We start from the raw sequence: 10,716 nt of genomic DNA on the forward strand, positions 1-10,716 counted from the left end.
CATTAGGAAGATATAACAGTTCTATATAGGTAATCATCTAGTAATCTAGCCTCCAAGTAAAGAAAATAATTCACAGAATTTCAAGGAGCAACAAACAAATCCATATAATAGTGGGCTATTTTAACATACCTCCCTCATAATGCTAGACAAGCAGAAAAAAAAATTACTACAAGTATACAAAATTTCAACAATATCAAACACCTAGGAATAAATCTAAAAAAAGACATGCAAGACTCCCATGTAGTTTATAGTTTATAAAACATTATTGAAAAACTTGAAAGAAGACCTAAATAAAGAAATGTATCCCTGGTTGGCATAGCTCAGTGAATTGAGCACGGGCCTGTGAAGCAAAGGGTTGCTGGTTCCATTCCTGGTCAGGGCACATGCCTGGGTTGCAGGCCAGGTCTCCAGTAGGGGACACATGAGAGGCAACCACACACTGATGTTTCTCTCCCACTCTTTCTCCTTCCCTTCCCCTCTCTCTAAAAATAAATAAATAAAATATTTTTAAAGAAATATATAATAGTTTCAGATAGAAGGTACAATATTAGAAAGATATCAATTCTCCCCAAACTGGTCTACAGATTCAATGCAATCTAATTCAAAATTTCAACAGGTTTTGTTTGTTTTGTTTTGTTTGTGGGAATTGACAGACTAATTTTTAAATCTACATGGAAATTTCAAGGACATAGAATCGTCAGGGTAATCTGGAAGAAGAGCAAGATGTGAGAAGTTCCTCTAACCACTTTTAAGACACTACAGAAGCAACAGTACACAAACTAGTGTAAGGTTGGCACAAGGATAGATATTTAAACCGATGAAATAAAATAGCCCCAAAACAGTCCCAGCACATTTGGACACTGGTAGAGTGGTGAGCAGTAGGAGAAAAAATGGTCTTTTCTTTCTTTTTTCCCCCAGTTTTTTCTTTTTCTTTTTTTTTTCTTTTTCTGCTGTTCAATTACAGTTTACACTTAATATTGGGTTGGCCAAAAAGTCCATATGCTTTTTTCTGTACAATAAAAGACAGATTTTTCATTTTCACCAATAACTTTATGGACTTGGATATTTTGAACATGTTACTATCTCCCAGTGGTTGATTGTTCTCGTTTTAATGTCTTGCTTTGATCGCTACCAACTTCAACTGTTCTACCCAACCATGCAGCATCGTCCAGTGAGAAATCTCCAGCACAAAACTTCACAAACCATTTTTGACACATTCAATCAGTCACAGCACCTTCTCTTTTTGCATTTCACTTGCATTTGACCATTCTTAAAACAATAAAGAATAATATGCCAAAAACATTGCTTATTTTCTTCCATCTTAAATATTAAAATGGCCCTGGATGGTATGGCTCAGTGGACTGAGTGCCATCCTGCAGAACAAAGCGTCACTGTTTCAACTCCCAGTCAGGACACATGCCTGGGTTGCAGGCCAGGCCCCTGGTTGGTTTCATGCAACAGGCAACTGATGATGTATCTCTCGCACACTGATGATTTTCTCCCTCTCTTTCTCTGTCCTTTTCCCTCTCTCTAAAGATAAATAAATAAAATCTTTCCAAGAAAACATTAAAATACCTAAACAAAAATTCACCAATTTTGATAAGTTTTTTAATTCATGTTGATATGACAGTTGTCACAATACATTAGAACAAAATTGTTCCAAATGAAGTTAAAGACAACTAAGCACTACTAGCGCCATCTTACGGAAAAAAAGAATAAACTAACTTTTTGGCCAACCCAATATTATTCTGTATTAGCTTTAGGTATACAACATAGTGGGTAGATAATCATAAGCTTTACAAAGTGGCCTCTCTGATATTTCAAGAACCCATATGGCACCATATATGGCTATTACAATTTTATTGACTATATTCTCTACACTATACTTTACATCCTGTCACTATTTCATGACTACGAATTTGCACTTCCTAATCCCTTCACCTTTTTCACCCAGTTCCCTAGCCCTCCCTCCCCTCTGGAGATGGTATTTTCAATACATAGTGTGAGAACTTTGGATAACCACATAGGAAAAAATAAATCTTTTTTTAGAAGGGTGGGGGGGAGAAGGAGAAAGAAAAGGAGAAACATCAGTTGCCTCTTGCACATGTCCTGACCGAGGACCAAACCTGCAACCCAGGTATGTGCCCTGACCAGGAATCAAATCAGCAACCTTTCACCTTGCAGTACGATGCCCAAGCAACTGAGCCCTTTTATTATGCCTGCTATTTGTGTCAATTACAATTGACATTCAGTATAATTTTATATTCAAAACAAAACAAAAACACAAAAATATTATTTTATATTTGTTTCAGGTGTACAACATAGTGTTAGGCATTTATATATAATTTACAAAGTCATCCCCCCCAATTAGTCTAGTGCCCACCTGGCACCATGAGGGAAAAATAAATCTGAATTCCTACTTTACATCATACTCCATACAAAATATAGATCTAAATTTGAAAGACAAAACAAAAAAGCTTCTACAAAATAGTATTTGAGAATATCTTCATGATGTAAGGTAGGAAAAGATGATTTAAACAGAACACATAAAGTACAAACCATAAAGAAAGAGACTGATCAACTATTAAATTTAGGATCTTAAGAACGAGCTATCAAAAGATATAATTAAGAAGCTGAAAAAGCAACCCACAGAATGGGAGAAAAACATTTCAAAAGCCATGTGTCAAAGGACCAGTTTCTGACAAATCAAGAAGATGGACAGCCCAATGGAAAAATGTGTGAGACTTGAACAGGCACTTCATAAAACTGGATATCCAGCTACCCAGTAAACACATGAAAATATTCTCATGCTCATTAGTCATCAGGGAACTGTACACTAAACCTTTAAGATACCACTATACACTCAACACACTGGTGGTGTCAGGTAATGATAGCAAGTGTTGGTTGGGGTGGGGAACAAATGGGGATTTTAGATACCAAGGAAGGAAATATAAATTGACAAGTAGATCAGCATTATCAAATGAAGAAGCGACTACTTTAGGACACATCTGGCTAAGAAATACACAAAATAAATCAAGATAAAGAACAAATGTTCACAGACACAGGTCAAAAGTACAGTGCTCAATGCTGAGATACTGAGTAAAGTTCCTGGGGAAGGAGCCACTCTTGATATTCAGGGTGTGTACTGCCTCTATGAGGACAGTGAATGCTATTGTCACTTTTCCTGTTTTTGTAAAGGTGAAAATCCTGTACAGATTTCTTTTGGCTAGTGAAACCAGGTACTAGTGTAGTTCTTTCATAAAAGCTAAGTGGTGCTAACACAAACTTTCAAAAAGCAGGGATACCTGTATATTCATTCAATGGAATACTATATACCAAGGGCAATGAGCAAACTATAGCTACACAAAACAACATGAATAAATCTCAAAAATGTTGAATAAAAGAAGCCAGACACAGAGTAACACCGTCAGTATGATTTCATTTATGTAAACTTCAAAAACAAGTACAATCATAGTATCCAAAGATGCATGCTATAAAGAAAAGTTAGGCCCTGGCCAGGTAGCTCAGTTGCTTAGAGCATCTTCCTGATACACCAAGGTTGCAGGTTCAATCCCCTGTCAGGGTACATACAAAATTCAACCAGTGAAAGCATAAATAAGTGGAACAACAAATCAATGTTTCTCTCTCCCCTCCCCCACCCAACTTTCTCTCTCTCTCTCCCTTCCTCCCTCTCTCTAAAATCATAGATTTTTTTAAAAGTTCACAGAAAAACTAGGAAACAATTACCATGAAAGCCATGCTAGCTAGGGCTTCCCTCTCGAGGGGAAAGGAAGGAGAAGAGGTTGGGAGGAGCTCTAAGGAGATGTAGGTTTCTAGATCTGGGTGGTGGTTGCCTGAGGATTTGTTAATAAATTAAGTTACATATCTTTTCTGTGTATTTTTTAATAGAAGGAGATGTATTACCTTTGGGTACTATGACAGTTCTTAAGTTATTGCCTCTCAGCAACAAGCCCACCCTCCTTGCTTTGTGACCTGGGGCCTGGGGCTCCACAAACCGCATTGGTTTTGGCAACTGCTCCTTGTTAGGCTCTGCCAACAGAGGGTGCTATAGGGAGCCCAGTCAGTCTGGAGAAGGAAGGACATGCTCAGATCTCTTTGCTTCCTGCTCCTGTGAGAAGCACCCCAGAATGCTTCTTCAGCAGGACAGCAGCACTGCTTTCTTGTAACAGCAGCTAAGTGCAATTTGCAGCTTTTCCAATGCTTGCAGAACTGGTTTCATTGTGCCCCCTTCTGTCGGCAGTCTGGTGGCCTCTCCTTAGAAGGAGCAGTGCCTGGTTCTGACCCTCCTTTACCCCCATGTTTTTCTTTTTTCTCTAGTGTTTTCAGTGTCTTTCAGAAGATAACAACAGGCCTCTTAGCTCTCAAGAGACAACCAGACTTGCCCTGGCTGGTGTGGCTCAGTGGATTGAGCACCAGACTGCAAACCAAAGGGTCGCTGGTTCAATTCCCAGTCAGGGCACATGCCTGGATTGCAGCCACGTCTCTAGTTGGGAGCGCATGAGAGGCAACCACACATTGATGTTTCTCTCCCTCTCTTTCTCCTTCCCTTCCCCTCTCTAAAAATAATAAAATCTTCAAAAAGAGAGAGCCACCAGACCAAACTGGATCAAACTGGTTTCACAGGCTTGAGCAGGCACAGTTAGCAGCCAAATGACCCAAAGTTGACTCTGAGGGCACAGCGGAACCAAGATTCATGGAACCCAAATAATAGAGGTGCCTCTGTTTGCCATCCAGGACCCATTAAAAATTTAGAGTTTCATCAACAAGGAAGATCCAGTGTCCAGACCAAATAAGGACACATATAGGACTGATCAAGTGGTTAAATTGAAATTACTTTGTTCCTTCCTGCCCTTTCTCAAGTTCTTAGATGGTTTAGTTCCAATTCCCCTGAATTGGAATTAATGAATATGTACAGCCCTTCCTCACCTTATTCTTGTGCTTCGAGTCTTTGTTCTGAGAAGCAGATTTGGGCTTTCTCCCTGTCTCCCTGTCAGGTGTAGGACTTTGGGTTCAACTAGAGGACCACTCTTCCAAGTTTCTAAGTGCTAATAATCCCATCATCTTCCCTTTGCTCCCTCGGCCTGGGGTCAGTAGCTGATTCCTGCACTTGTTACCTCCTTGATGCCTTAATGTTCACTTTCTTTTCATTAGAAAGTTTATTGAGGTAATTTTCGATTCACATGAAGTTTTCAGAGATAATACAGTCAGATTTCTTATACACTTTGTCCAGTTTCCCCCAATGGTGAACTTTTGCAAAACTATAGCATAATATCACTGCCAGGATAGTGACACTGATACAATCCACCATTCTCATTTACACTGTACTTGTGCTTGTACTAATTTGTGTGTTTGTTTAGTTCTATACATTTATCACATGTGTAGGTTTAGGAAGAAGGTGGTTAGAAAACATGTTTCATTTGGAATGCAGTAGTACCTTGGTACTCGTTAATTCATGACGAGTGCCTAAACCAACACATATTGAACAAATTTTCCCATAAGAAATAATGTAATTAGAAATAATTTGTGAAAGTTCCCTAGAACTTTTACATTTGACTGGGCTAACATTAAGTAATGAGTTTTTTTGCATGCAGAACCTTAAAACTAAACACAAATGGATAAAAAGCAATTAATTACATAAAAATAAAATAAATTTTAACTTCACTTTACCTGTACTGAGAGGAGTTCCTGGCGTAATGGAGAGGTAGGGAGGAGGAGGAGAGGGGTTAATTTTTGGAGGAGGAATCCTCTTCCAAGACAAGCTCAGACGATTTCTCAGATGTTTCTTGTTTTCTGTCTCGGTTTCACTGAACACTGTTGGAGACTCAGACTTAGGCAGTTTCACTAAAAACCTACCAAGAGAAACTTATTTCTGCCTGTTTCAAAATGTTTCTAAAATATGACATTGTTCATTACACAGGTCCACATTTCGGCTTGTTGGAGCTTTCTTTGGGTGATATTTTTGCACAAAGTTTTGAACTTCAACCCACTTACTGCAAATTTCTTTTATCAGTGCCGTAGATACTTCCTCCCGTCCCTCCTCCTCACTTGAAGAAATGTCCTCAGCCACTCTCTGTTGCTGCTCCTTTTGAAGTTCCTGCAGCTCCTCAGGGCTGAGCTCTGCTCTGTGCTCCTCCACTAATTTTTCCACATCTTCATCACTGACCTCCAGGCCCATGGACTTGCTCAGAGACACAATATGCTCCACTAGTGGGCTACCAGGATCATCCACAAAGCCTTCAAAGTCCCTTGGAATTACACCTTCTGGCCATGATTTCTTCCAGGCAGAGTTCATGGTCTTATAAGAGACATCACACCAAGTCTTATGACAGTAATACTGTGGAGAATATTAAAATGGTGCTTCCAGAACTCTCTGAGCATCAACTGTCTATCCAAGGTTACTTCAAAACACCTCTGGAAAAGGACCTTTGTATTGAGTTCTTTTAAGTTGGAAAGGACCTGCTGGCCCATGGGCTGGAGCAGGAGAGTTGTGTTAGGGGGCAAGGACATCACGGCTATGAAACTGAACTCCAGTAATTTGTCCTCCAGGCCTGGAGGGTGAGCAGGAGCATGGTCCAAAATTAACAAAACCTTCAGAGGCAGTTCATTGTTCTGCAAATATTGTCTCACACTGGGGCCAAAACTTCATTTATACACTCTATAAAGAACTACCTTGCCACCCAAGTTTTAGTATTGGCCCTCCACATCACACTTAACTTGTTTTCTATCACATTCCTCCTCTCAAAAACTCATGGGTTTTCACTGTAATGCACCAGTGGAGGCTTAAGTTTTAAATCCCCAGTAGCATTCCCTCACAACAGCGGAGTTAGCCAGCTCTTCATTGGCCTGTGCCTGGCAATGCCTCTCCTGAATGATGTTGATTCTGTTAGGCATTTTCTTCCAGAACAAACTAGTCTTGCTGCAGTTAAACACTTGTTGGGGGACAAAATCCTCAGCCTCTACATACTCCCTAAACTCTGTGACATACCTTTCATCAGCTTCTTTGTTGGCACTGGCTGCCTCTCCATGCCTCACCGCACTAGAAATGCCAGTTCTCTTTCTAAATTCATTGAACCACTCCTGACTAGCTTTAAATACTTCAGTGCTCTCACCATTTGTTCCAGGCTTGTCTTTTAACAGACCACCATGGAATTGTCTAGCTTTCTCACAAATTATTGCCTCAGAAATGCTGTCACCCACTAAGTGTTTTTCATTAATCCAGATGTAAAGCAATTTTTCAACTTCTTCCAATGTCTGTGAATGTTGCTTACTCACAGACTTTACACCTTTGGCAACACTTGCTGCTTTAATCACTTCCTTATTTCTCACTATCGTCCAGATTGTTGTTCTCGGCATCTTGAACATCAAAGCAATATCAGTCACACGTACACCACTCTCATACTTAGCTATGACCTCTTTTTTTCTTTTTGATCATGGTTCTTATTAACTGTCTTTTAGGCTTAGCGGTATCACTCTGAACCTTTATGTGACCCATGATTAGCACTTAAAATGCACAAACATACGAGATGGTAATGATGTATACATGACAATTCTGCACTGTTTGTGAGCTACTGTGAGACTGACACATTGACCTCTGTTCACTGTAAGAGAGGGGTGCCAAGTGGCGAGCAAGAGACCAGTGATGAAGCATTTTCTCTTGTGGCCTGGTGTCATGACTCATACAGGTTTAGCAAGTACGACGAATCCCAAGCAAGCACTGAGTGCTGAAATATTTTTTTCTCATCACAGTGTGACGACTACAGGGTTTGATGAGTTCTGAAGCTGACGAGTATCAAGGTATGACTGGATGCTCTTGGTGAAAAGCTCTACAGATACCCTGGACTACCAGAAAGATGAAGAAGTGGGTCCTAGAGCAAATTAAGCCTGAAACATTGCTGGAAGCAAAAATGACAAAACTGAAACTGTCCTGTTTTGGGCACATCATGAGAAGGCAGGATTCTTCGGAAAAGAAGAAGACTCAATATGAGATGGATTAACTATATAACAGAACTCATAGGCATACATCTATAGGAACTGAGCAAGGCTGCTGAGGACAGGACATTGTGGATATCATTCATCCATAGGCCGTCAGGAACTGGAGCCTCTTCAATGGCCTGTAACACAGGTTTGCATATCCACCACAATCAATATAAAACAGTCATATCCCTCTGGTTGCCCTTTTATGCCATACCCACCGCTTCTCTCTCACCCCCCAACCACCCCAACCCCTGGCAACCACTCATTTGTCTGAATTTCTAAAATTGTATCATTTCAAAAATCGTATATAAGCCCTGGCTGGTGTAGCTCAGTGGATTGAGCGCAGGCCTGAGAAGCAGAGGATCGCAGTTCAGTTCCCAGTCAGGGCACATGCCTGGGTTGCAGGCCATTTCCTGGCAGGGGACTCACGAGAGGCAACCATACATCGATATTTCTCTCCCTTTCTCCTTCCCTTCCCTTCTAAAGATAAATAAATAAAATATTTTTTAAATCATATATAAATGGAATTATATACTATATAAACTTTGGGGATTAGCTTTTTTACTCTGCATAATTCCCTAGAGATTCATCCAAATTGTTCTTCTGGGGGCTAAAAAAAATATCAGTACTTTTCCTCCCAGCTTCTAAGTTCTTCACGTTGGGATAATAACCAACTTAGTGGAGACAGGTTAACAGGAGAAAATCAGCTGAATACACGCACATGGAGAATTCACATAGCACCAAAACTCCAACAACAATGAGGCATCATTGGGTATATGTGACATTTTTGGACAAAGGAGAAAGGAGGACTAGAGTTTGGGGCCTTAAGAAATGAGAATGGGTGATGTACACATAGTTGAGGAAGAGCACAACACACATGCCAGGGAAATTCTTGCTAGGCCACTCAGAAACTAGGGGACACAAGGGTATCTTGTTAGGGCATCTGCCTGAAGCCCTGTTGTTTACCATAGTTAACACAAATCAGGCTAAGTTGACATCCTAAGATCTCCTTCTTGAAGCAGGTTTCTCTGTCTGAATCTCTTGGGCAAGAAAGCAGGGAAGGGTCAAAGGTTCTTTCTGCGTCTTTTGTTTCTTAATAAATGCCTTAAAATCAATGTCCAAAAAAGGCAGCTTCAGGATGGCAGAATTTTGTTCTCTTCATTGTGTGTATCACTATGTGTGTATCACTTAATTCTTTTTTATTGCTGAGTAGTATTCTTTGGTGTAGATGTACCACAGTTTCTTTCAACAGTCACCCATTAAAGGACATCTGAACTGTTTCCAGTTTTTGGCTCTTACTGCTATGAACATTCATCCACAGGTTTGTGTGAACATCAAGTTTTGTTTATGTGGGATAAATGCCCAGGAGTTTGGTTACTAGATCATATGGAAGTTGCAAGATTAGTTTATAAGAAACTGCCAAACCATTTTTCCAGAGTTGCTGTACCACTTTACAGTCCCAACAGCAATGTAGGAGAGATCCAGTTTCTCTGCATCCTCACCAGCATTATGTGTTGCCACTATTTTTTATTTTAGACATTCTAATGGGTGTGTAGTGTTATCCCAATGTGGTTTTAATTTGCGTTTTTCTGATAGCTAGTGATGTTGAACAAATATTCACTTTTTCAGGTGCCTAGTTAACAACTTTTTTCTAAAAGATTATTTATTTATTTATTTATTTATTTTTAGAAGAGGGGAAGGGAGAGAGAAAGAGAAATGTCAATATGTGATTGATTACCTCTTGCATACCCCCCACTGCAGACCTGGCCTGCAACCCAGGCATGTGCCCTGACTGAGAATCAAACCAGTGACCCTTTGACAGGCCGGCGCTCAATCCACTGAGCCACACCAGCCAGGGCAACAAGTTTATATTTAGGTCATAAATATTAAACGCTCTCTTTCGAGTCAATATAGTAAACATAAATCACTGAATAAATAATAAGTAAAGGAGAAGAGATATCTCTTCCTTATAGCAGAATTTCAATTAATAAATATCAAAGCAATGCTAGAAATAGAAAAATCACCATTTCACAAAAACTATAATAATAATTGTTACAGATAAGGCATCAATAATGCTAATGCTGGTGGGTGAAAGTTTGGTGAGAAATAAGATATTTGCAGAGAGTCAAAGTATCTCTCCACAAAGATACTTATCAATTATGAAGGGAAAAGTAGCATCTTTACAATAAGGAGATGTGGCAGATATCACCTTAACAAAGTAATTAATGTTAACATCACCAGTGATGAGACATATTGTCATCAAGTGTTTCCTTATAGAATATAAGAGAAGGGCACAGCACCATTTCTGTGGTATTCTTGCCAAAAATACATAAGTTCAATGTAATTATGAGAAAATAACAGACAAATTATAACTTCATATAAACTTCATTTCTTTAATATGTCTTTTTTCTTTTCGTTCTTTTTGATTCAAAATGGCCTCATCCAGCACCCTGACTCACCTGCCTCCTCCTCCCTTGAATGTGACCTCCCTTAGTCACTAAGCCCTTGGGACAGTCAGTTCTGATCAGCATCAAATAATTTTAGGAACAAAGCCTCAGGTCTGTTGATCACAAAGACAGAGATTCAGTCAAACTAGAGATAACATCTAGGCCTCAGCAGTGTTTCAGCTGCTGGCCCAGAAGAGAGGCGAAGCCAGACGAAGTGACACCATGGCCGACATCAGGGCCAGATGCACTGATCACCTAGATTAGCGAGGGCCAC

Source organism: Sturnira hondurensis, unplaced genomic scaffold (assembly GCF_014824575.4).
Source record: "Sturnira hondurensis isolate 20B ecotype Veracruz unplaced genomic scaffold, ASM1482457v3 Scaffold0009449, whole genome shotgun sequence".
Lineage (NCBI taxonomy): Eukaryota > Metazoa > Chordata > Mammalia > Chiroptera > Phyllostomidae > Sturnira > Sturnira hondurensis.